Below are 23,816 nucleotides of genomic sequence, written 5' to 3' on the forward strand. Positions count from 1 at the left end.
AGTAAAATATCACCTATGTGGCTGAAGATGTAGACATTCACATTTGCATATGCATATACATAACATACGTGAAGAGAGAGAAATGGAAAGCTGATGTTATTTCTATTAAAAAGTATTGTTTGGGGTTTAAAGTACATATAGAACTAAAATACATGAGAGTAAACCCATAAAACTGGAGGCAGATGGGCAGTGCTTTCAACCTGTGGGTTGCAACCCAAGAGGGGTTGCATATCAGGCACCCTGCATGTTGGATGTTGGCATTCCAATTCGTAACAGTAGCAAAGTTACAAGTATGAAGTAGCATGGAAATAATTTTATCATTGGGGTCGCCAAAACGTGAGGAGCTGTGTCAAAGGACCACAGAATTAGGAAGGTTGAGAACCCCTGGGAGACATCTTAGAGGTTAAGAGCATACACTGCTGTTTCACAGGACCTGGATTTAGTCCCCCACAACAACATGGCAGACAACGAACCTGCTCATCCAGTTCCAGGGTATCCAACACCCTCCGCTCATCTCTGATGGCACTGCAGGCACAGACAACCAGTAAGGCACACACACACACACACACACACACACACAAATTTATCATTTTTAAATTGAAGGAAGTAAAGGAGTTTTTAAGTTTGAGGTACTTACACGAGAAGAGCAGTATAAGCCTTATTTCACATTGATTAGCAAACCAAAGGTGCAAAAATCATCAAATATATGTGTTCCTGCTGCGAAATAGCTACTGAAGATAACAAATAACTCTGGGGTAAGAGAACAATGAGGTTCACTAATGGAGATGCTTGCTTGAGTTAAAACATAGCAAGAAATGGAGGAAGGGGAGAGACAGACCCTCTAGTGTGAGAGAAACCAAGATGGCGGTTGCAACCCCAATGCTTCAGCCATAATATTACGTGTGACTGAGAAGATGCTCCAACCAAAAGGTACGATTTTCTCATGCTATACCAAAATAACAACATACTGACATTGGCAGGTGTGGGAGACACACCTTTACTCCCACAGCTGGGAGGCAGAGGCAGGTAGATTTCAGTGAGTTCAAGGCCAGCCTGATTCATATAGTGAAAGCTTGTCTCAAAACTAAATCAAAAGCCTTATCTCCTATAGGAACAAAATCTATCAATGAAGGTGCCGATCTTTTAAATTGACAATAAATATTTCATTAATTTCTATATAGTATTTGGGACATACAATGTATTGTGTGTATTTATTTGTTTATTTGTCTGTATGCTATAGTTCTATTTTTAACTTTTGAAGAAACTCCATGCAATTTTGCACCATGGCTGAATGAACTTGAATTACTAGCCATGCCATCTAAGGATATGTTTTTGCTCTGCAGCCTAAATAACTCTTATCTTTTCACTTTTTTGATAAAAATCCTAACTACATAGTATTTCTATGGAATTTCTCTGATAACTAGTTACCACCCTCTATGCAGTACTTGGACATCTGTTTTGTTTTGTTTTGTTTTGTTTTGTTTTTTGTGACAAGGTTTCTCTGTGTAACAGCTCTGGCTGCCCTGGAACGCCCTCTGTAGTCCACCATCATGCCTGACTTCCCAGCATCTTTATTGGAGACCATCTTTTCCCTATTGGGTATTATCAATAACTTTGTGAATTAGTTAATTACGTACATGTAGGTTTCTTTCCTTTTGTTCTAGACCACTGAACTATGTGTCTAATTTTAATCCAGTACATTTATAGATTTATGATATAATTTGAATTCAAAAATTGTGGTCATCTGGATTTTCCATACTCAAGATTGCGTTAGCTATTTAGAGTACTTTATATTTTAAGATTGTTTTATTACTTCTATGAAAAATACTATTTCATTTTGGTAGGACCTAGTTGAGTGTATCACTTTGGGTAGTACAGAAATTTTAAAAATATTAATTCTTTTGATCCATGAATATGGTGTGGTTTTCCACTTATCTATGTATTCTTCAGTTTTTTAAACCAATGTTTTATGTCTTTTACCTTCTTTTTTATTCCCAAATATATTTTTGGTTTTGGTGCTATTATGAGACTATTTTCTTAATCTTTTTTCAGGTACCTTACTGTCAGTATGTAGAAACAATTTATTTTTTTGTATGTTACTTTTGTATTCTGCCATTTTATTGAATGCTTTTATTACGCTAATGGTTTTTTGTGGAGACTTAAAAAGATATTGGATAGTTAGGTAGGCAGGAAGACAGGCAGATGATAGATAGGTGACAGAAGATATAGATAAATACATACAAATATACATACATATATGCCTATATATACATATATAGGTAAGTACATGTATGCATACATGCATAGGTATATACATATATAAATATATACATAGGTAGATATTTATACATGTAGATATGTATAAATATACATGCATAGGTATATACATATGTGAAGTTAAAGTTTCTGGTTTCTTCAATGACTCAGTTGTGTCATGTGATGTTTTTCTGGGCGCTGTCTTGTAAGAGGTCATATGATTTCCCCGCCTCCCACCCCCCCTCCCGCCCCCGAAGATGTCTTCTGAGAGGGCATGTGATGTTTTGCTTGGAGCAGACGCGTGAGAGGGCTCACGATGGTTTGAAGGAGTATAAAAAGAACCACAGCCAGTGGGGCAAGGCTTTGTGTGTTGCCACACTGTGGAACTCCTCACCACTGCTCACTGGTCTTCCCTTCACAGAGAGAAATGTTCCAGAGAACTTCTCGTGATGCTCTGGCTGGTTCTGGCTGCTTCCACTGACTGCTGCTGCCTCAGCAGAGCCTGGCTCTTTCTGATAGATCCCGACACCACTATGGAGTCGTGTTGCTGTTGGTGTCCTGCTGGTGTCCTGACAACACAGAGTGAAACTGGCCCAAGGAACTGCGTCTAAACAGGTCCAAAACCCTTTTTCCCTATTAACATTCTTTCTCTCCTTCCTTTGGTCGGTGGGTCAGAAGTGAGGTCGAAGTGTTTAAGAACCCTAAATAAAGGAGGTTTTGAAAAAATAAGCCTAATCAGGGCAGGATGGCACGTGGCTGTAATCCCAGCACTTAGGAGGCAGAGGCAAATGGATCATTGTGAGTTCAAGGCCAGCCTAGTCTACAAAGTTCAGGACAGCCACTTGAAAAAAAACAAAAAGCCTACACATATAGGCATACATACATAGGCACATATATACATACATAGGTAAATACATATATATGTGTGCATACATGCATATAAATATACATAGATACATATGTGCATAGACACATACATACATACATATGTAAATGACCATGTCATTATCAGAGACTATTCTTCTTCTTTCTCACTCAGATGTCTCTTGGCTTTTTTCTCAGTTAAGAGCTCCATTGGAGAAGTATTGAGAATGGCCATCCTTACTATAACCATGAGTTAAAGAAGTAATTCCCAGCTTCTACTGCTGGCACCATTAGCTGTGGGCTTGTTAAGTGTGGCCTCTGTTAGGGTAAAGTAAACACTTTCCATACCTAGTCCAATCTTTCCATTGCTATGAAAGGACGTTAACTACTTTTCCAGCAGCCCACGAGCTCGGCCCTCTACCCTTCACTCTGCTGGTGTGCCATCGCATTTCCCCTATGGCTGTGATTTATACGTGTTGAACCATAGTTGCATCCCAAGAACAAATCTCACTTGATGGTGGCATGTGGTCCCTCTAACCACAATATCAAATTTTCTTTCCTCACAGTTGATCAGGCTTGTATCTGTCTGTTGGGCCATGGTCTGGTCTTCACTTCTACCATCCAGCTTTGCTGTTAGGGCACTGCATCCCTTGTGGACTTAGTGGAAACGCTCTCTCCTTTTAGATGTTTTTCCTGAAGGCTGGAGATTGCTATTAACTTCACCAGTGAAGTCACCACAGCCCAGCTTCCCTTTGATGGGAGTGTCTCTTGTCATCTATTTAATTTTCTTTCTTGTTAGTGATAAGTTCAGACTTTCTGTCCTTCACTATTTGCTACCGATAGGTTGGGTGCTTCAAAGGATTAATCCTTTTCTTCCAGGTTCTCCAATGGTTGTTTGTTTTGCACTGCCACACATCTATCCCAGCCTTTACACATGCCAGAGCAGGCATATTAGCATTGGGCTGCTTCCCCTGACCCTGATTCTTGGTGCTTCTGCGCTATCCGTGATGATATCTACCCCTTTATAACTGACTTACTTGTATCTATTTTTTTCTTTTTCAAAAGATTTGTTTTTATTTTATTATACATGCATGTGTGGCATGTGCATGCCTTGTGCCAGCGAGACCAGAAGAGACCATTGGATCCCTTAGAATACAAGTTGCAGGTGGTGGTGAGCTCCCATGTAGGCTCTGGGAACCAAACTCTTATCTGACACCCAGAAAAAAATCTGAGCACAGCATCATGTGCCTGTCATCCCAGCGCTGGAGAGGCAGAGGCAGCAGCAGCCCTGGGGTTCACCACGCTGCTAGTCTGGTGAGCTCCAGGTTCAGTGAGAGAGGCTGCCTCAAAACATAAAGTGGAAGGCGGGTGGTGGCGCATGCCTTTAATCCTGGCCCTCGGGAGGCAGAGGCAGGTGGATCACTGTGAATTCGAAGCCAGCCTGGTCTACAAAGTGAGTCAAGGACAGCCAAGGCTACACAGAGAAACCCTGTCTCAGAAAAACGAAACAAAGCCATAAAGTGGAAAAGCAATTGAGAAAGATGATCAGCATCAACCTCTGGTATCCACATGCAAGTATAAAACAAAAGACTTGATTTTTTTTTTTAGATTTATTTATTTTATGTATATGAGTATACTGTCTTCATATACACCAGAAGAAGGCATTAGATCTTATTACAGATGGCTGTGAGCCACATGTGGTTGCTGGGAATTGAACTCAGCAGCCAGTGCTCTTAACCCCTGAGCCATCTCTGCAGCCCAAGACTTAATTTCTACCTTGTTAAATTGGTTTAGATATGTTTTCTGACCTAAGATATTACCTCTCCTGGAAATTATTCCACCCATGCTTGAGGAGAATATGTGTTCTGCTGCTGTTGGATGGAGTATTTTGTGCCTATCTGTTAGGTCTAGTGTAGTTCTAAGCTCCAACAGCACGACTGAGTTGCAAACGCTGATCTCATAATGTTTTAAGTAAGTTTACGATTTTGCATTGGGTCAAATTCATAGCTGCTCTTGGCATGGCAGCTGAAGTCAACTGGGTGACTTGTGGGGGATTTAGGAAGACTTGAGGGGAATTTAGCCTCTGGGCATGCCCGTGAAGGGTTGTACTCACTAGGTTACATGAGGTGGGAAGACCTTCACTCAAAGGACCAGACAAATAAAAAGGAAAGAGTGGGCTGAACACGAGCGTCCATCAAGCCCTGTTTTCCGATTGTAGATACCAAGTGTCGAGCTGCCTTGAGCAGGATGCCCTGATGTCCCAGGCATGAGGCACTGCACCCTTGAACCTTCTCTCCTTTGCATTGTTTTTGTCGGGGTATTTTATCACAGCAACAGGAGAGGAAACTAAAACGCCTTACGTGAGCCTCTTCCTTCGCTGCCCCCTTTTTGGCCATCGTCCTCCATCTTACGCAGTCTGACTACGGTGTGTGTTGAGCTCCCTTAGGTTGAATCTTACCAGAGACCCCCATAATGTACATATCTGGATGTCCCCATGTTTGGGAAGTTTTCAGCCACTTTTCTTTGCTCATGCCTCTCCGAGCACCCCGGGATGTCCACAAATCCATTATCCTTCTGTCTCAGCCTCCCAAGTCCTAGGCCCCAGGATCTGCCACCATGCCTGGCATGCCAGCTTTCTGGTACCTATATCCTTCTCTTTCTCACTAGGGCTCACAGGTTAGCGTTCCTGGGGGCATTGTCTTGAGTCCCTTGGGCGTCCTGTACTCCTTCTCCCTGTTTACTTCCTCCTCTGGATAGTTTTAAACGACCTTTGAAATCACAAACAATTTTCTTCAATAAAGTTGGCTGCCATACCCTGCTAAAATTTTCATTGTGTTCTTCACTTAGAGTTTCCATTTCACACGCTCTGATCAGCTCTCTTTGTTGAATAGTCTACTTTGTTCAGTGGCTTGGGTTTGTTTGTTTGTTTGTTTTTCTGATTTTCCTAGTTGTCTGTACGTGTCCTCTCATAGTTCACTAAAAAAAATTCCTTAAAACTATGAAATTATTTTTCAGGCAGTGTACAGATCCCTATACCTTTGGGGACGATCACTAAAATATCATTGTGTGTCCTTAATAAAAGCCCCATTTGCATGAGTCTTTATGTCATTTGAGCTAATAATCATCTCCTTCCGTCTCAGTGATAGTGTCAGAAAAAAGCTCCCTGGCCCGCAGCCCAGCCAGGCATTCCAGGGCTCTCTTGGACTTTGGGGGTAGATATGCTTTCTTCTCTCTCGTTGTTCCCTCTCGGGGATGCGGGGAAGATTCTTTGTTTGTTTGTTTGTTTGTTTGTTTTGTTTTTGGTTTTGTTTTTGTTTTTCGAGACAGGGTTTCTCTGTGTAGCCTTGGCTGTTCTCACTTTGTAGGCCAGGCTGGCCTCGAACTCACAGTGACCCACCTGCCTCAGCCTCTGGAGTGACGGGATTAAAGGCGTGCGCCGCCACCACGCAGCTGCGGGTAAGATTCCTAAGGTTGCGTGTCCCACAAAACAAGATCAGGCTCTGGGACCACCCTGTTAGTTTTAACTAGTGTTGTCCCTGAAGTGATGAGGCATGCTCGATTTCTTCCAACGTTGTTTGAACCAGGTATCTGCAATAAGGTATCTCCCCACACCTTTTACCAGGGCAAGCTCTGGGAACAAGCGACAAGGGGAGTGGAAGCTTTGGTTTGCCCAGAAGCCCTCTCGGCCACAGGCAAGGCTCACATGAGGCTTCGGGGTGCTCAATGAGGCCATCGTCTCTCTCTCTCTCTCTCTCTCTCTCTTTCTCTCTTGCCTCTCTTCTTTGAACCACTTAAATTAGTTGATCACCTCAGCGAAAAAGAACTGGGGACAAAGCTAGGGATCCGGCGTGCATTCATGATGTCCTTACTTTCTCCTACTAGAGAAAGCACAGGATTGTGGGGCAGGGGGTTCTCTCTTGGCAATGACCTGTGGTACCTTACAGGATGTATGACATAAGCAAAATAAAACATTCATCCTCCCTACTTTAGTAAGTCTCCTTTGGTTTCTTTCTTTTTTTTTTTTTTTTCTTTTTCTTTTTTTTTTTTTTTAAGTTTTCTCTGTGTAACTGTGTAGTCTAGGCTGGCCTGGACTCACTTTGTAGATCAGGCTAGCTTTGAACTCACAGAGATCCACCCTTCTCTGCCTCCCTGCGTGCTGGGATTACAAGCACGGCACTGCAGCACAGCTCTGACTTTTTTTCAGGAGGGAGTGAGGGGTCCTGTTTGAGATCACCCGCGGCCTCATGCGTCCTAGGTGAATGCTCTTCTCCTGTGTTATGCTCATCCCAAGTCCTCTCTGCTTTCCTGCTTAGAGACTGTCTCACTAAGTTGTCCAGACTGGGCTTGAGCCCTCTCCACAGCCCCGCAGCTAGCTGAAAGTACACCAGGTCTTGTCTTCTTCTTCTTCTTCTTCTTCTTCTTCTTCTTCTTCTTCTTCTTCTCCTTCTCCTTCTCCTTCTCCTTCTCCTTCTCCTTCTCCTTCTCTCTCCTTCTCCTTCTCCTTCTCCTTACTAATGTGCTGGAACTTCTCCAGCAGACTCCCAGGCTTCCACGATGTCTGAGGTGGTGTCAACACCAACACTTCTACTGGGAGTAACTACAGGAGGCTCGCCCTGTCACCTTGTTGCATCATTCTGCCACTTTGGCTTCTGATGAGAAACCTGACATTGAGATGCCTTTCTCCTGTATGTAAGACACTGCTTTCTACCTTTCTGTCGTCCTAAGTTTTCAGTAATTTGATTTTGATATGCTTAATTGTTATGGACTTCTCTACATGTATGTCCGTGCAGAGGGGCAAGGAGGGCATTACAGGTTTAATTGTCAGTTTATGCCTCTGTTTTGTCTGTTTGTTTATTTGTTTGTTTATTTGTTTGTTTGTTTGTTTGTTTTAGGTCATGCCAAAAGCCAGAAAGCATCTCAAACTAAATTCTTCAGAAGTCAATCAGTACATGTCTGTCTCAGAAACACTTTATCTGACAAATCTGAAAGCCATACAAAAAGAAGAAAAAGATTCAATCAACAATTAACAAACGTTCTTGAACCACAGGAGGGGGAATGAAAAGCCTAGATGGGTCGTCAAATCAGCATTAGATCGAAGGACAGAGAAAAGAATCAGCAACCGGGCGTGGGGGTGCGGGGCAGCTCAGCGTCCATCCAGCCTGAGGAACAGAAAGCTGAGGAACAGAAAGGGCACAGACCACCAAAATAAGCACACCACGCCCAGCTCCAGAACGTCACAGGAAAACAATAGCCACCGTTTAATCCCATTTCCATGAGGTGCCTAGAATCATCAGACTCATGGAGACAAGAGGTAGGCTCATGGTAGCCAGGCACTGGGGGAGAGGACAGGGAGCTACTGCCCGGTGGGTAGATTTTCCGTTTTATAAGATGAATATAGTTCTGAAGATAGATGGTGGTAGACTGGGGGTGCAGCTCAGGTAAAGTGATGACCCAGCATGTGGGGTCCTAAAATATCATAAATGCACTTAGTAGTCCTGAATTATATATTTAAAAATGGTACATTTTGTGTTACGCTTCTTATGACAAAAATATGTATGGTTTGTCAAGCATGATATTTCACTCCTTTCTTACTTATTTTTGTGTGTATGTGTATGGCGAAGTCAGAGGACAACTTGAGAGAGTCAGTTCTGTCCCTCTACCACGTGGATTCAGAGGTCAAACTCTGGTCATCAACTTGGCAGTGACACCTTTATCTGTTGAACTATCTCATCAGCTCCTCAAATAGGAATTTTTGACAATTGACATGATTCATAAAATGTTTAAACCCAATGGTGTTTCATATAACACAAGCCTTCTTTATATATGTATGTGTGTGGTGTTTATGTATCTGTGTGTCTGTGTGTGTGTGTGTTCATCTTATGCTTGGTTAGTTTACAAAAAAAAAAAAAAAGAGAAAAAGCCCATTCATTAATGTCACAAACTAGGGGAAGGATTTTTGTTGTTGTTGTTTTCTTTGAGCAAAGATTCTATGGAAAAATATACAGAAAACTGACAACATTCAAAAATTGAGGAAGACTCCAAAATGACAAAATATATAATACTGACAATGATATAGACTACACTTAGGATGGAATTTTTAATAATTATGGTGAGTTAAGATAATAAATAACAAATCATAAATGTGAATACATTAAGGTAAAGTATATTTCAACACCAATTTTTTTCTAAAGCCAATGTTATTTTACTCCCTCAAAGTTCTAGAACATATATCTAAATAGTTTTCCCTATAGAAAACTAAATTTTTTCATTAATCCTCTGTGAGTTCTAATTTTGTATTTTGGGTTTTTTTGTGTGTGTGTTTGGTTGGTTGGTTTTGGTTTTTTGAGATAGGGTTTCTCTATGTAGACTTGGCTGCCCTGGATTCACTTTGTAGACCAGGCTGGTCTCCAACTCACAGCAATCTGGCTGCCTCTGCCTCCCAGAGGACTGAGTGCCACCACACATGGCATGATTTTGGATTTTTTTTAAATACAGTGAGAATTTTTAAAATAATTTTCAAGCAAAAACCCTTCTGTAGAAATTACTTGGGAGGTGTGGTGTTCCTCCCTCTAATCTCTGCTAGTTTCTGTACATCTTCCCAACTTATTGTGTTAGTTTTGGCCCATCCCTTCACTGAACATAGCCTAAACATTCAAGTTTTTAAGTAAAGAAGATGTTTATTTCTTCTTGGAGTTGCATATTTTGATGTCTGTATCATTTAAATAAATTATATAATTAAAATTATAGGTACACCTGGCATGAACGTGCTTGAGAGCACTAACACCTGACTTAGTAGTGATAGTGACAAGTGTTTACTGAGCAGGTGACATCACTCCATGTTTTATAGAGAGAATGAAGAAGGGTTGACCAGAAGGCTTGCTGTTAAGCCTAGTGGTGATCTGAGTTCAATTCCTGGGACCTTATGGTAGAACAGGGGAATCAAACCCTGTAAGTTGTCCTCTTACTTTGGCACACATGAACACACACACACACACACACACACACACACACACACCAAACATAAAGATTCTCAGCAACGCTAGTATACATCTTTAATTCTAGTGCTTGGGAGGCAGAGGCAGGCAGATGTCTGTGAGTTCGAGACCAGCCTGGCCTACAGAGTGAGTTCCAGGACATCCAGAGCTACACAGAGAAACCCTGTCTCAAAAAAAAAAAAAAAAAAAAAAAAGCAAAAATAAATAAATAAACAAAACCACAAATGTAAATAAAAGAAACTAAGAAAACAAAGAAAATTTTAAATGAAGGTCGATTGCCGGAGCTTCTGCTGCACATTTAGAAGTTGTATTTTCTCTAATAACCAATTTTACTAAATGGGATTCTCACTTGGCCTATTTTAATGAATAATGATACACATTAGTAACTAGCAAGATTAATTTGAAAGCAGAAAATGCTTGAGGCTTCAGGCACAGTAAGTTATTTCAAGTAGTTCAGACGTATTCTCCACAACCTTGTTTATACTGCTCTCTTCCCCTGGTGAGGAAAGTGGTCTCTTCCCAGGAACCAAACTACAGCAAACCAAGCTGCCTGTAGAGTCTCATTCTCTGTGCTGAGAGGGTCTTTGTCCTTGATGAGGAGCCTGTGCTCTGTGACGTTCAGGACATGTGGGCTTTGCTCCCAAGAGCAGTTGCAGTCTCTGGCACACCATTGGATATGAGGTTGTGATCATATTATCTGTGGATGAATGCATACCTGAGGGAAATAACACAAGGGCTTATATCCCTCACCCACTAAGTCTAATCAGACAAAGACAAGATGAATCAAGCCAGAATCAGGATGAGACTGGCCGTACCCGTCTTAACAGTCTTGCTATCACTCAGTATGGGGAATACGGATCTAACAGGCCTGTGGTCCACTATCCGATGCTTCTGGTACCTACTCCCGCCAGCCCTCATCAGTGCTGCTGGTGTTGCCTATAGACACTTTCCAACTACATATAGAATTGGTCAGACCTGGGTGGAAACTACAATGAGCAAGTCTGTGGTGCATACTTGGCCCTGAGTTCACACAGTTGTTTCTCCTAAATGTCTCCCTAAGCTTTCTACTACTTTCAAGATAAAAGCCAGGCCACTATCTGTGAACCGATTTGGAGAAAAAGCTTTGCCTCAGCCTATCTAGATGAACATAGTTCTTGCTACTATAAATGTGAGCCATAAATATAAAGGATATGAGTGCTCGGAGAGGAAAGGACAGAAAGGCAAACAAAAAGGCCTTTGACTTCTAACGTGATGGTTAAAACATCTACAAAACCTCTTCCCCCAAAATAAGACATAAAAAGTAGATGAAATTATCAAAAATCTAGTTTAGGACTCCAGGACTTTACAAACCTTGTATAAAAGCTAGGGAAACTACATCAATGAAAACTGTTCAAGTCTGGGTAAGAGAAGCATGGGTATGTTGCTACTCACACTTTTTCTTAATGCCCCAGTGGTTTGGGTAGCATTACACCTACCAGCTCTACCACTGATGCCGGAGGAGACACATTTGACTGTCGTCATTATCAATGGAAGTTATTTCAATAATAGACAAAGAGAAGGGATCAGAAGTGCTACTAACCCAAGGCCACAAGCTTGTTTCTGGGCAGATGCACCAGCAAGGATTACTGAGGAATTTTCAAGAGGTCAGCACTTTTCTATTGCTATGACAAAACAGCATGATGAAGAAAACTTATAAAAGGAAGCTTTTAATGTGGGGTTTACAGGCTCAGAGGGTGAGTCCATGACCATCCTGGCGAGGGAGCAGCTGACAGACAGGTATACAATGCTGGAGCAGCGGCTGAGAGCTCAAATCTTGATCCACAAACACAAGGCAGAGAGAGCTAACTGGGAAAGGCATGGAGCCCACCCCCCAAGTGACACACCTCCTCCAATATACCTCCTAATCCTTCCCAACAGTCCCATCAACTGGTATTCAAACATAGGCACTTATGAGGGTCATTCTCATTAAAACTATACACACGGCAGCAGGATATTCCCCGTATATCCTAGGATTCCTAGTAATCCTGTGCATGCGTAACAGGACCAAAAAATACCAAACGAACCCACTCATCTCTGGCCAACAAAGACTGTGCACATGTGCAGAAATGCAAGGCATATTAGAATACGCATTTTTTCCCACTGATCTCCTGGAAGAATAGTACTGAGAGAAAGAGCAGAAAAAGTATTCAAAGCTGTGATGACTACAATTTCACCAATTTTGATGAAAAATATTAATCTATCAGCCTAAATTTTGATAAATCCTAATTATAATAACTATAAAGTGATCTATACCTGAATCCACATAACCAAACTATTAACTCCCCTCTATGACCCCCCAAAAGAGAAAGAGAGGGAAGGAGGGAGGGAGAGAGAGAGAGAGAGAGAGAGAGAGAGAGAGAGAGAGAAACACTTGAAACAGCAAAAGGAAAATAACTCATGTATACAGGAGAACAGTGAACAGCTAACCTTTCCTCAGAAACAATGACAGTCAGAGAGCAATGGGTTAACACATTAAAAGCATTAAAAACAAAAGTTTTCACCTAGAAATTCTGATTCGGCTAAAATAACTTTTAAGCATGGAAAGAAAATAAAGATGTTACCAAATATATAAAGACCAAGAATAATTGATGCTAGCATGACTGCTCAAAAGATTAAATTTAAGCTCAAAAAAATTCAACCTAAGATGGATATGTTGGTACATGGCCTTTAACCCCAGAGCTCCAGGGGTAGAGGCAGGTAGATCTCTCTGACTTCTAGGCCAGCCTGTTATACATAGCTTCCAAGATAACCAGAGCTACCTAATAGACAGGCCCTGTCTCAAAAACAAACAAGAATGTTTCAATTTTTTTTTTCAGGACAGGGTTTCTCTTACAGTCCTGGCTGTCCTAGACTCACTTTGTAGACCTGGCTGTCCTCGAACTCACAGAGATCCGCCTGCCTCTGCCTTCCAAGTGCTATGATTATAGGCATGCGCCACCATGCCTGGCTTCAATTTAATGTCTTTTAGATTAGCCAGGAGGTGATGATGCACACCTATAATCCCAGCACTCCGGAGGCAGAGGCAGGCAGATCTCTGTAAGAACTCACAGAGATCAAGGACAGCATGGTCTACAAAGAGAGTTCTAGAATAGCCAGGGCAGTTATACAGAGAAACTCTGTCTCGGCAAAAAAAATAATAATAATAAAATAAATAAATACATAAATAAAAAGAAATAAGGAATGAAGTTCCAAAAATATGTGAATAAACATTTTTAAAATTCTGTGTATGTTTTCTTCATTTCCTCTCTTAGCTTATTTTAAAAGTATAAGATAGGAAACACTGTATTGTTGGGTTTATAACAAATATGTTACACATGTATATGTATGAAAATAATAGTACAACAGGAGAAGAGGAGAAATAGGGTGTGTTCTTCTCTTTCTTTCCTTGTTTTTGCAGTGCTGGGCATGAACCTGGGGTGCTAAATGTGCTGTGTATGTACTCCATTGCTGAGATATCATGCCGAACCTTTTTCTTTAAAAAAAAAAAAGTTATTCTGTACACTAGGAAGGCCTTGAATTTGCTATCCTCCTGCCTCATCCATCAGACTTAGCTGAGTTAAATTCCTTATTTTTCCAGAATTAAGGTACTATTTTTAAATAGATTAGGATAAATTAAATGCAGCCATAATCCCAAGAACAATGGCTAAGAAAATTACTTAAAACTCATGTAACAAAAAAAATCTAGAGGAATTACTTTTCTAATATTTATCTAAAATACAAGTATCTAATACAAAATAAAGTAATGAAAGAGAACTAGAAAAACAAAAAGTACCTGAAATGAGTAGGAAAAAATGCCAAGTGTAAATCTAGCCAAATCAATAATCACATTAAAAGGGAATGGAATTAACAACTACATTCAAAAGTCAGAAGTTGTTAAACTGGATTCAAAAGAAAAATCTAACCAAATGATGTCAACAAGATATATATAATAGGTCCCAAGACATAAGACTAAAAATGAAAAGATAAGGAAATAAATCTCATCAGAGGAACTCCAAGAGGGCTGCGCTGGCCATGTTACTGTCAGACAACATAGAGTTTAAGTAATAAACAGTACCAGAGACAAGGGACACTTTATGGTGATAAAAAGGTCAGTACATCAGCATGTAACAATTGTAAAGGATTCTCACCTAAGGAGAGTCCAAAGGTTTTGTTGGGTATGGCGGTGGCACACACACGTAACCTCAGCACAAGGGCATGAGGCACTGCTAGTGCAAAGCCAGCCAGCCTGGTCAACACAGTGAGGCTCTAGAAAAGTCCAGGCCAGCCAAAGCTGCACAGCAAGAACCTGTCTTTTAAGAAAGAAAAAAAGGAAAAGAAAAATGAGGAGTAAAACACTTCAATAAAATGCTTGCTTTCTGGCACTGGAGAGATGGCTCAGCAGTTAAGGTCTTCCTCTTCCTGAGGATCAGGGTTCAAATCCCAGCACCCACATGACAGCTCACAACTGTCTATAACTCTCGACACTCTCAAATAGATACACATTCAGGCAAAACACAAATGCACATAAAATAAAGGTAAATAGCGGTGTGGGCTAACAAACAGATCAAGACCCTGTCTCAAAACAAACATAAAAATAAAAATATTTTTTTAAAACGCTTGCCCGCTGAGCATGAGAAGCTTAGTTCAATCTATAGAACCCACATTAACAGGTCAAATCTGAGCCAGGCTCGCTGGTGCACACCTGTAATCTCAGTACTCCGGGAGGCAGAGGCAGGCAGATCTCTGACTTCAAGGCCAGCCTGGTCTACAAAGTGAGTTGAGGACAGCCAAGGCTACACAGAGAAACCTTGTCTCAAAAAACTTAAAAAAGAAAGAAAAAAAAAGGCCAAATGTGGTAGCATGTACTCATGACCCTAGCACTGGAGACACAAAGGCGGGTCCTAGGGCTAGGTGGCCAGGCAGCCTAGCCTACTTGGCGAGCTCCAGGTCAGTGAGAGAACAGTCTCAAAAAAGGGGGAAAGAGAAGACTTAAAGATGACCCTCAGAGTTGTCTTATGACCTACACACGCACACACATGCACTGTGCTGGGGGCTGGTTTAGTGCTACGTATACAAATACTAAAATCTGGGTGCCAAGATCTCGTTGCAGTCCAGACGTGTGCAATGTCCTGCCTGCTTGTATGCATCATGCACACCAGTCGTGTTCACTGTTGCTGTAGTCACACTAGCTAGGAAGTGACAACAATGTAAATGTCCTTCATTTTTAAAAAAAGATAACAAAAATATGGTACATATACAGGCTGGAATACTATTTAGCTGTAAAAAAATGAAATCATGAAATTTGAAGGTGATTGGATAGAACTAGAAAAAGATCATATGTAGTAAGGTAACCCAGACACAGAAAAAAAAAAGTGTCACGTGTTCTTGAGGTTTCCATCTGCAAGTCTTCAGACATGAGTAGATGCTGATTTCTGTGCCCTGAGATCAGGTTGCAGTCCCATGGGCATTGTCAGGATTGTGGAAGAATTTCCTGTATCAATGTTGTGTAAGAATGCTCTCTGATTATTTCCAATTGGTTAAATAAAGAAGCTGAAGAGCCAATGACAGGGCAGCGGAGACAGTGGGTGGGACTTCCGTTTCCAGTCTGAAGGTCCCAGGTAGAGAGAGGTAAGAGAGACAGAGAGAGAGAGAGGGAGGAGGGGGGAGGAGGAAGGAGAGAGGGAGGGAGACAGAGACAGACAGATAGACAGAGACAGAGAGAGAGAAAAAAGGTTGTTGGGCCATGAGGAGTCGCATGGGGACATGGGTGGAGGCAGGGCGGCTAGGGTGAGACTACTGGACAAATAACCCAGCATGTGGCTGGGAAGTAGACCCGGCCAGGACAGATGGGTCAGAATAGATGAGCATCTACCCAGCTAGAGTGCGTTAAAGCGTATTATAACTGTAACGTCCCCATCTCATCGTTTGAGAGCTAGAGTGGGCCTAGAAACAGCTATTAATCCAACAGGTGGAAGAAGGGTAAAATAACAGTAAGGATGTCCGAAAAGGTCATAAGGAGTCAGACCATTCTCTATCTACTGAAAATACCCATAGTACATGTAAGTCTCTGTATCCATGGATAGTTTAAATGAAATTTTCCATTCTGGGATGACAATACTCCTCACAAGAATCATAGACTACTTAGCAAAAATTTAACACCAGGCATAAGGAACCTACTTTTGAGTTTCCGGCGAGGGTTGTCCAAACAGGATAGTGCTGTTGCCTCCCAGAGGTAGAAGGGCCCAAAGCACCTGAGCTAGATATGTCCTGAACCCCGCCTCTCTGTGGACCAGTTTTCATGGTACAAAAGAGAGAAGCAGCCAACCAGCACTACCCAGCTATGACGCCCAGGAGCCACAACAATCCCCTCAGAATGCAGTGGCATGCACACATCAACAGTAGCCAACAGCTTTCTGACTGGACTTGAGGCCCACTCAACGAGAGCGATCATGCCTGCTACTGTAAACCCAGCTGACAACCTAGCACTAGTGAAGGTATGGGTCTTCGAGGAGAACCCACAACTGCCACTTCAGTAAACCAGCACACTCCCAAACTACACTCTGAATATTTGTCCTTATACCCAAGGTAATTGTAATCCCTCGCCAAGAAAACTTCTCTTCAAAACAGATGGAAACAATTACACAAATCCACAGCCGATCAAACACAAAGTTGTAGAGCCCAGTTCCAACTGATACATCACCGCAGCTCGGCATCTAAGGCTCAGGGATCATTGAGGAAGAGGGGGCGAAAAGACTGTTGCACGATCCAGAGGAACAGGAAGTTTGCTTTCAGGTTGTGTCTCCTAGAAACACTGCAGAAGCTACACCGTGAAGTCTCACCAACATGACATTATTTGAAAATAAAGTTGTACACAGCAGCATTACTCAGAATAGCTCCCAAAATGAAATCAACTCATAGGTCTATCAATTGATAATTGGATAAAGGAAATGTTACAAACTCATACTGTGGAATATTATTTGACCGTAAAAACAAATTATGTTTTCATCTGTGTTATGGCAGAGATGAAACCAACATTATACTAAGAAGCCAGACACACAATTCACCACATATCATATGAGTCTATTTCTACAAGGAAATCCAGAGATAGAAAGTTACCGGTGATTTCTAGACACTCCAGGGAGAGACGTGGAGAGTAACTAACTAAAATGTGTATTCAGCATCTTTTTGGTGTTGAAATTTTTGGAATTAGTGGTGACACTTGTATAATTTTACAACTGTGCTAAAAATTGAAATAATTCTGTTTTAAAACATCTACTTTATGATATATGAATTATTTTTCAATTTTTAAAAGTTGCCTGGGGTTGTTATGTTTATAATTATAAAATATAAGAACTGGTTGCCTAAGGCTAGGGTTGGCAGATGCTGGGTAATGATTTGAAATTGGCTCAAGAGAGTTTTTGGGAAATGGTAGAAATATTCTAAACCCAGTCTATGAGGTGGGTACGGCTCTGCACATGCCTTGATGGAGGCACTTAGGAAGCTGAGGCAGGAAGGTCATGTGTTCAAGACCAGCATAGGCCACAGGATAAGTTCCAGACAAACCTGAGCAACATGGTACGATCCTATTTCAAAAAAAGGTGGGAGGGATCTTGTTCATATTTGCACTTTTTATAAAGTAAGGCCACTCAAAACAGAATAAACTGTTGGAGTTAAAGGTTTTTGGGCTTGGTTTGTTTGTTTGTTTGCTTGCTTTTTAAGCTCCACAAACAAAGCCAACTAACCAAGGCCCAGAGGAACCTGTGGAGTCTGAGGCACCAACCAAGGACCATGCATGGACTGGACCTAGGTCCTCTACACAGATATAGCCGATGGGCAGCTCAGGCTCCATGTGGGTCCACTAGCAAGGGGAGCAGGGGCTGTCTCTGACATGGACTCTGTTGCCTGCTTTTTGATCACTTCCCCCTGACGGGGCTGCCTCACCAGGCCACAGGGGAGGAGGATGCACTCAGTCCTGATGCACGGTGATGGGCCGGGGTGGGCAGGCGGGGAGTCTCCCTTTTTCCAAGGATTAGGGGAGGGGAAGGGGGAGAAAACGTGGAACTGGGAGAAAAGAAGGGAGGGGGCTATGTAAAGTGAATAAATAAATTAACTAATTAATAAAAAAGAAAAAATGAAATAAAAGGGATGGCTCAGAAGTTAAGGGCACTTTCTGCTCTTCTAGAGACAGTGTGCTCAGTTCCCAGCTGGGAATCCTGGGAATCCTGGGAATCCCACCCCACACACACACACACACACACACACACACACACACACACACACACACACACACACACTAAATAAATGAATAAATAAATAAATAAATAAATAAATAAATAGAATTCCAAACTGAAACAAAAGGGTCATGTTTTATAAGGTACTGGAGGGGTCTGTTTCTTGGCCTTGTCCTGCGTTCCAGTTCATGATCACCCTCTGAGCTGTATTCATGCAATAGGTACGTTTTTCTATGGTGTCTCATATATCCTAAGAGGTTTTGTTTTAATTGCCTTAGGGACTGGGAAGGACAATGACTGACTGGTCACAACTCACAGAAGCAGAGAGTCTCAGCTATGCAGCTGCTCCTGACCCCCGCGGGGCTCTGTCTTTCTTCTTTCTTCTTGTCTTAGACTCCCAATTCCTTCCTAGGGTTAAGCTTGGTGACTTTGCTCTCCAAGAAAGAGCTGCACATGGTCTATTTAAACAGCAACCTCCTCCTCACAATTTGTTCATAGCCCACACAGGGCTACTAAGCGGTCACCTCAGAGGACAGGGAGTTTACACATTCCAGAACCCCGTACCTGGTACCTGGCGCTTGGGAGTGCTCAAAGCATATTTCTGGAACATGGGGGTAACTGAAGAAGAAAGTGGACATGGTTCAGCACCACATTTTCATGTTTCATAGGGACATGGTCAAAGAGACTGGCGAGACCTGCACAAAACAGAAACAGAGCCTATCATCATGGCCGTGAGAGCGAGGGGCGGGACTCATGAAGGCCTGTCCCTCCCTCGGGAGCTATAGGTAGTTAAGGGTAGCTGTTGCGGCTTAAATGGAAAATGTCCCCCATAGGCTCACATATGTGAATGCTTGGGCCCCAGGGGATGGCACCATTTAGAGAGGTTCTGGAACCTCTTGCAGGAAGGGAAGAAGTCACTTCCTGTTCATTCTCTCAGCTTCCTACAGCCTGTTGCTATGCCTTCCTCACCATGATGGACCCTCTCCCTCTGAAACCACAGACCAAAAAAAAAAATTGGGCACAAGCACATCGTTCTGAAAGAGCCTGATATTCTTGGGGACACTAAAAAGGTTCATGAAGTAGAAATATGGGGGTTCACCATTGAGGACAGGTGAGAAATGAGGCTGGAGGGCTGGGGTAGATGGGCAGGCCACCTATTGCTAGCCACGAGTTTGAGCTGACTCTGGCAGTGTTCACAGCTACGGGTTTCCATCCAGTCTTTTCTCAGGACGCCATCCCCTGAAGATGTTCCTCAACTCCATCTTATCTGCCCCCACACGGCTTTTAGGTTCCATCTCCAGGACTCCCCATTTCCCAGGATGCTATGCTCATCAGTCTGGGTCCTTCTTAAGAAGGAAGGATGGGTTTCCTCCTCAACAACAGGCTTTTCCAGGTCTTTCCAGCTCAGAGTAGTCTGGAAGAAGAAAGCTAGGTCCCAGCCATCTGCTGCTCAGGCCGGGGGGAGTCACCCACACTGAGGCCTGCCTGAGACCATTGACCTGGCGGGCAGGAATGACACTTCTTACCTCCTGCAGGAAAGCTCAGAGTTACTCACACCTCAGACGTTGTGCTCTGAAAGCTGCCTGGCATCTGTTCACCCTCCCCAGGGACTGAGCAACTAGGTCAGAGAGAAACAGCCCCTCTGCCATGCGGGAGCCTGGGACACCTCCCCAGGACAATTCTCTCCCCAGGGACGAGAGGATGGTCAAACTGCTCTTTGAACGTGACCTCGGAGATATGCAGCAAGGACCTGGGCCCAATTTATCACTACAGGGCTATAATTAGGTTTGTTAACATAGAGTCGAGTGTAGTCTTCTTGACTAGGGGTTTAATCACGTTACTATTGAGTTCCTGTACGCATTGCTCGGGGTGACTGTTTTACTTGCAGAGTTATAGCCAAGCCCAACGGGAGGAAATTAGCTTTGGATACAAGTTTGTGGGGGGGGGGATCTTTTTTCCTCCTGACTCTGCGTCCCTCCTCCACCCTTTCCATGTGAAAATATTTAGCAAACAGTGACAATGATGAAAACCAGTAGGAAACAAAATGTTCTACATTAGTATAAAACATGAAAAATGCAGCAAGGACCCTTAGCGGTCCAACATGTGTTATGCTGGCTGGCAGCCCATTAGCCCTGATAGACATTTCACTTACCTAAGTCAAATATAACAGTCTAGTATTCATTAATATAAGAAGGGGCTGTGGAATCGGAGCTACCATCTGGCTGGGGCCGACAGAATAATCTACAACTCATGATTAGGTCTAAGGAGTGGGGTTTCACTTTAATCTTTCTCGTTGCTCGAAATTTCCATCTGCGCAGTTCGGCACATCATTTTTCTTCAAGACAAATGTGCTGTTTTTCATGTTCCAAAATTAGATCAGAAGAAAACGATTAATCATGTCAGGCTTGGGAAAGGGAACAAAGCTCCCATATTCCCGGCTCTCCCTGCCCCCCCCCCAACCCCTCCCTGGTCCTGCAAGTTTGCGTTCCCCTCACCACCACCACCACCACCCAACTTCAGCATAACTTTGGGGAGATACCATTAGATATCTAGAGGAAAGCGGAGCTACTGAGGATTTGGGGTGCTCTAGGGAACCCCCTCACCAGGGTGTACCCTGCACTCCTCACCTAACACACGTGTGCTGTGGAAGGTCAACCCTGGCTGGTCTTGGAGGCACCAGGGCACTGCCCTGAGCCCAGAGTGACAAAAAAAAAAAAAAAAAAAAAAGCCTGGGAGGGGCCCTTCTGCAGCCTTGTCCCCTCCCTGCCATAGCCCTGCCTGTCAGCCGGCTTGCAAGTCATAACAAATCCTTGGCGCTGAGCTGAAGCTGAGCGTTTGCCTGGGCGTCATGGGGATGATGAATGACCCGCAGGCCTTTGAAGTGCTCTGCCAGTTCAGCTGGGTCCGTGGTGCTGACAGAGAAATATACACAACAGCGTAACCAATAATGAGAACATTAAACATTCCTGCGCCGTGACAGGCTGACAGAAAAACCCAGGCTCGCATCAATCATCGTGCAGATAGAACCTTGACAAGGGGCCCTCACCATGGCCCTCACCCGCCTCCCTCCCGGGCTCCCTCCTCTTCCGCCCAGCCATCCCTCTGCCCTCCTTGCCAGACCCTCTTTTCCCTCCTCAGGACCCCTCCCCTGGGGCCTCTGTCCTCCTGTAATTTTTGCCTTTTGGGCCTCGCTGAGGTCAAGTGACGTTTGGGCCCCTGACACTCTAGTGAGGCAGCCCATGAGTGACACCGTGAGGAGACACCACAGCCGTGACAGGAAGTATGAAGGCTTTGAGCGTACAGCACTTGCAATTATGGCTTTCAGGTCATGAGAATGAATACAAATCACTGTGTGTTGGAAACTATCAAAATCCAAAGCCAGGTGCTTGGGGCCTGTGACCCAAAGACCCCCTGCTTCCTGTGTGACTTTGAGTGAAGGCCCCTTTCATAGTGCTTTGCTTCCGCGCCCCCCCCCCCCGCCCCCGTCAGTTGGACTTATCTGGGGGGCGGGGCATCTGAATTCTGGTCTGTCTGAAAGGGCAGAGACAACAGAGTAACGAGTATCTATCTCTTCCTTTTCCTCCAGCAGGAAAGGACGTCTGTCCAGATAAGACATGCTGCATGGACCTTCAGACCCTTTGCCGAGGAGATGCTGGCAGCTTCTTGGGCACCCTCAGGACTTGGCTGAAGCCACACATCCTTCGTAAGGTGGGGTATCCCCCACAGCTTTTACACAGAGACTAGCCAGGCCCAGACCCCACTAGTTTATCCAGGGTTTGGCAGCCAGCAGCTTCATTTCAGTCCCAGCTTTAAGGCCTTGGGCAAGTCCAGAACGTTCTTGGACCAAAAAAAAAAAAAAAAAAAAAAAAAGATCCCTGCCTGGAGGCCCCATTGTGTTTGTTTATAGGCTCCAAATGTAGAGAGTTATTGGCCTGCTTTTAACCTTGGAGGTTTGGGGGAGAGGGAGTTATTTTTGTTTGTTTGTGGCCCTATTCTTGGCTTTTTAGCAGAGAATAAACTTGACTTTGACAAAAAGTCATGAAAACTGCTGATAACTTGTACATGCATCAGAGACAGAGGGACAGTGACTGGAGAAGGCAAGGCCGGGCTGGGTCATCCACGCAGACCGGTGTTTTCAGGAGAGGACAAGGAGGCCGTACCTGCGCCGCTGTACTGCAAAGTGCAGGACACCGTATCACTTCCTTCCTGCCTCCTTGGCGGCTGCTCTTGCAAGGGTCATTCTTGCCACTGGGTCATCACTGACCTTACCCTCCTCTTATACCCGTGACCTTCAGCCCCCGGAAATGTCTTGCCTGCCAAATTAGACTTGAAGTTGCTTGAGCACCAGACAACAGCACGTGTTATGATCCTCTGAGTTCCCGGGGACGAGCAAGCTGCTCTGCAGTACCTGCTCCCCTCTCAGCCCTTACTCTTAGAAACTGGTCCTTCCAGGCCATGTTTGACCCCTGTAACAATATCCTTTACCACCGATGGCCAGTCCAGTATACACTTGACAAGCTCTCCATCACCAGCAGAACAGTATCAGTAACAGTGATATGTAACGCCCATCTTGGCAGCCAATCGGATATGAACAGGTAGTTAGAAGCCATGTGGTGTTTTGGTGTCGGGGAAGCCATTTTGAGCCTTATAGATGTGCTGAGGAGGGAAGTGAAGGCTGATGTTTAAGGACACAGAGAGAATGAGGTAGGAAAGAGAAGTGGGTGTGCTGTACCAGGTAGATACCAGGAGAAGACAGCAGAGTTTCCGGTTCCTTACTTGCCTGATCCTATGCCAATGCCTGGTTTCATTGGTTTGGTTTGGTTTGGTTTGGTTTGGTTTGGTTGTCTTGACATGACTGTGAGACAGCCAGTCCCTGGAAAAGACTTGGGCCTAGTCAATCTTTTCATCACATCCTTCTGCCAAAATGGCGGGCCCAGGGATAATCACATGACTCATGCAAAACCAATCATAGGCCTTTACTGGAATTCTATAGGCTGATTCTGAGAGGCACATTTTTCAGTATTTGTTTTGTCATTGATATCTCAGACAGAGTCTCATGCATCCTATGTTCAAGACTGACCTTGAACTTCTGGTCTTCCTGCCTCTCCAGGGTGCTGAGATCACAGGCATCTGTCACCATATCTGGCTTTATGAGGTCCAAGACCAGAGCCACATGCATGCTAGGCAAGTACTCTATCAGCTGAGACACCTCCCCAGGCCATCTTCAGACCTTTTAGATCAAGTATTGTAATGCTATGACTTTCATGGTTTCAAGTGCCATGGCTACTGCCTGCAAGAAACCAAGCTACATGAGCACTAATGAGGCCCAGCAATGGCGCCCACAGGTGATGGGTCCCAGTGACCTGTCTGGTCTTTCTATCTTGTCAATGCTAGCACCTGCTCTGTAGCAAACCTTCCTACAAGGCGAGTCAATACATTCCCTACCTTGCCA

At 43.6% G+C, this 23,816-nt stretch overlaps 1 long non-coding RNA gene across 1 annotated transcript; it reads left to right on the forward strand.

Moving 5' to 3' along the window:
- The first annotated feature begins 2,597 nt into the window (after nt 1-2,597).
- On the forward strand, nt 2,598-22,248 carry LOC311605105. The gene is made up of 2 exons (XR_014781795.1): nt 2,598-2,871; nt 21,954-22,248. It is a non-coding gene; the product is annotated as an uncharacterized lncRNA (long non-coding RNA).
- The last annotated feature ends 1,568 nt before the right edge of the window (nt 22,249-23,816 follow it).

Source organism: Acomys minous (assembly GCF_964271855.1).
Source record: "Acomys minous genome assembly, chromosome: 9".
NCBI lineage: Eukaryota > Metazoa > Chordata > Mammalia > Rodentia > Muridae > Acomys > Acomys minous.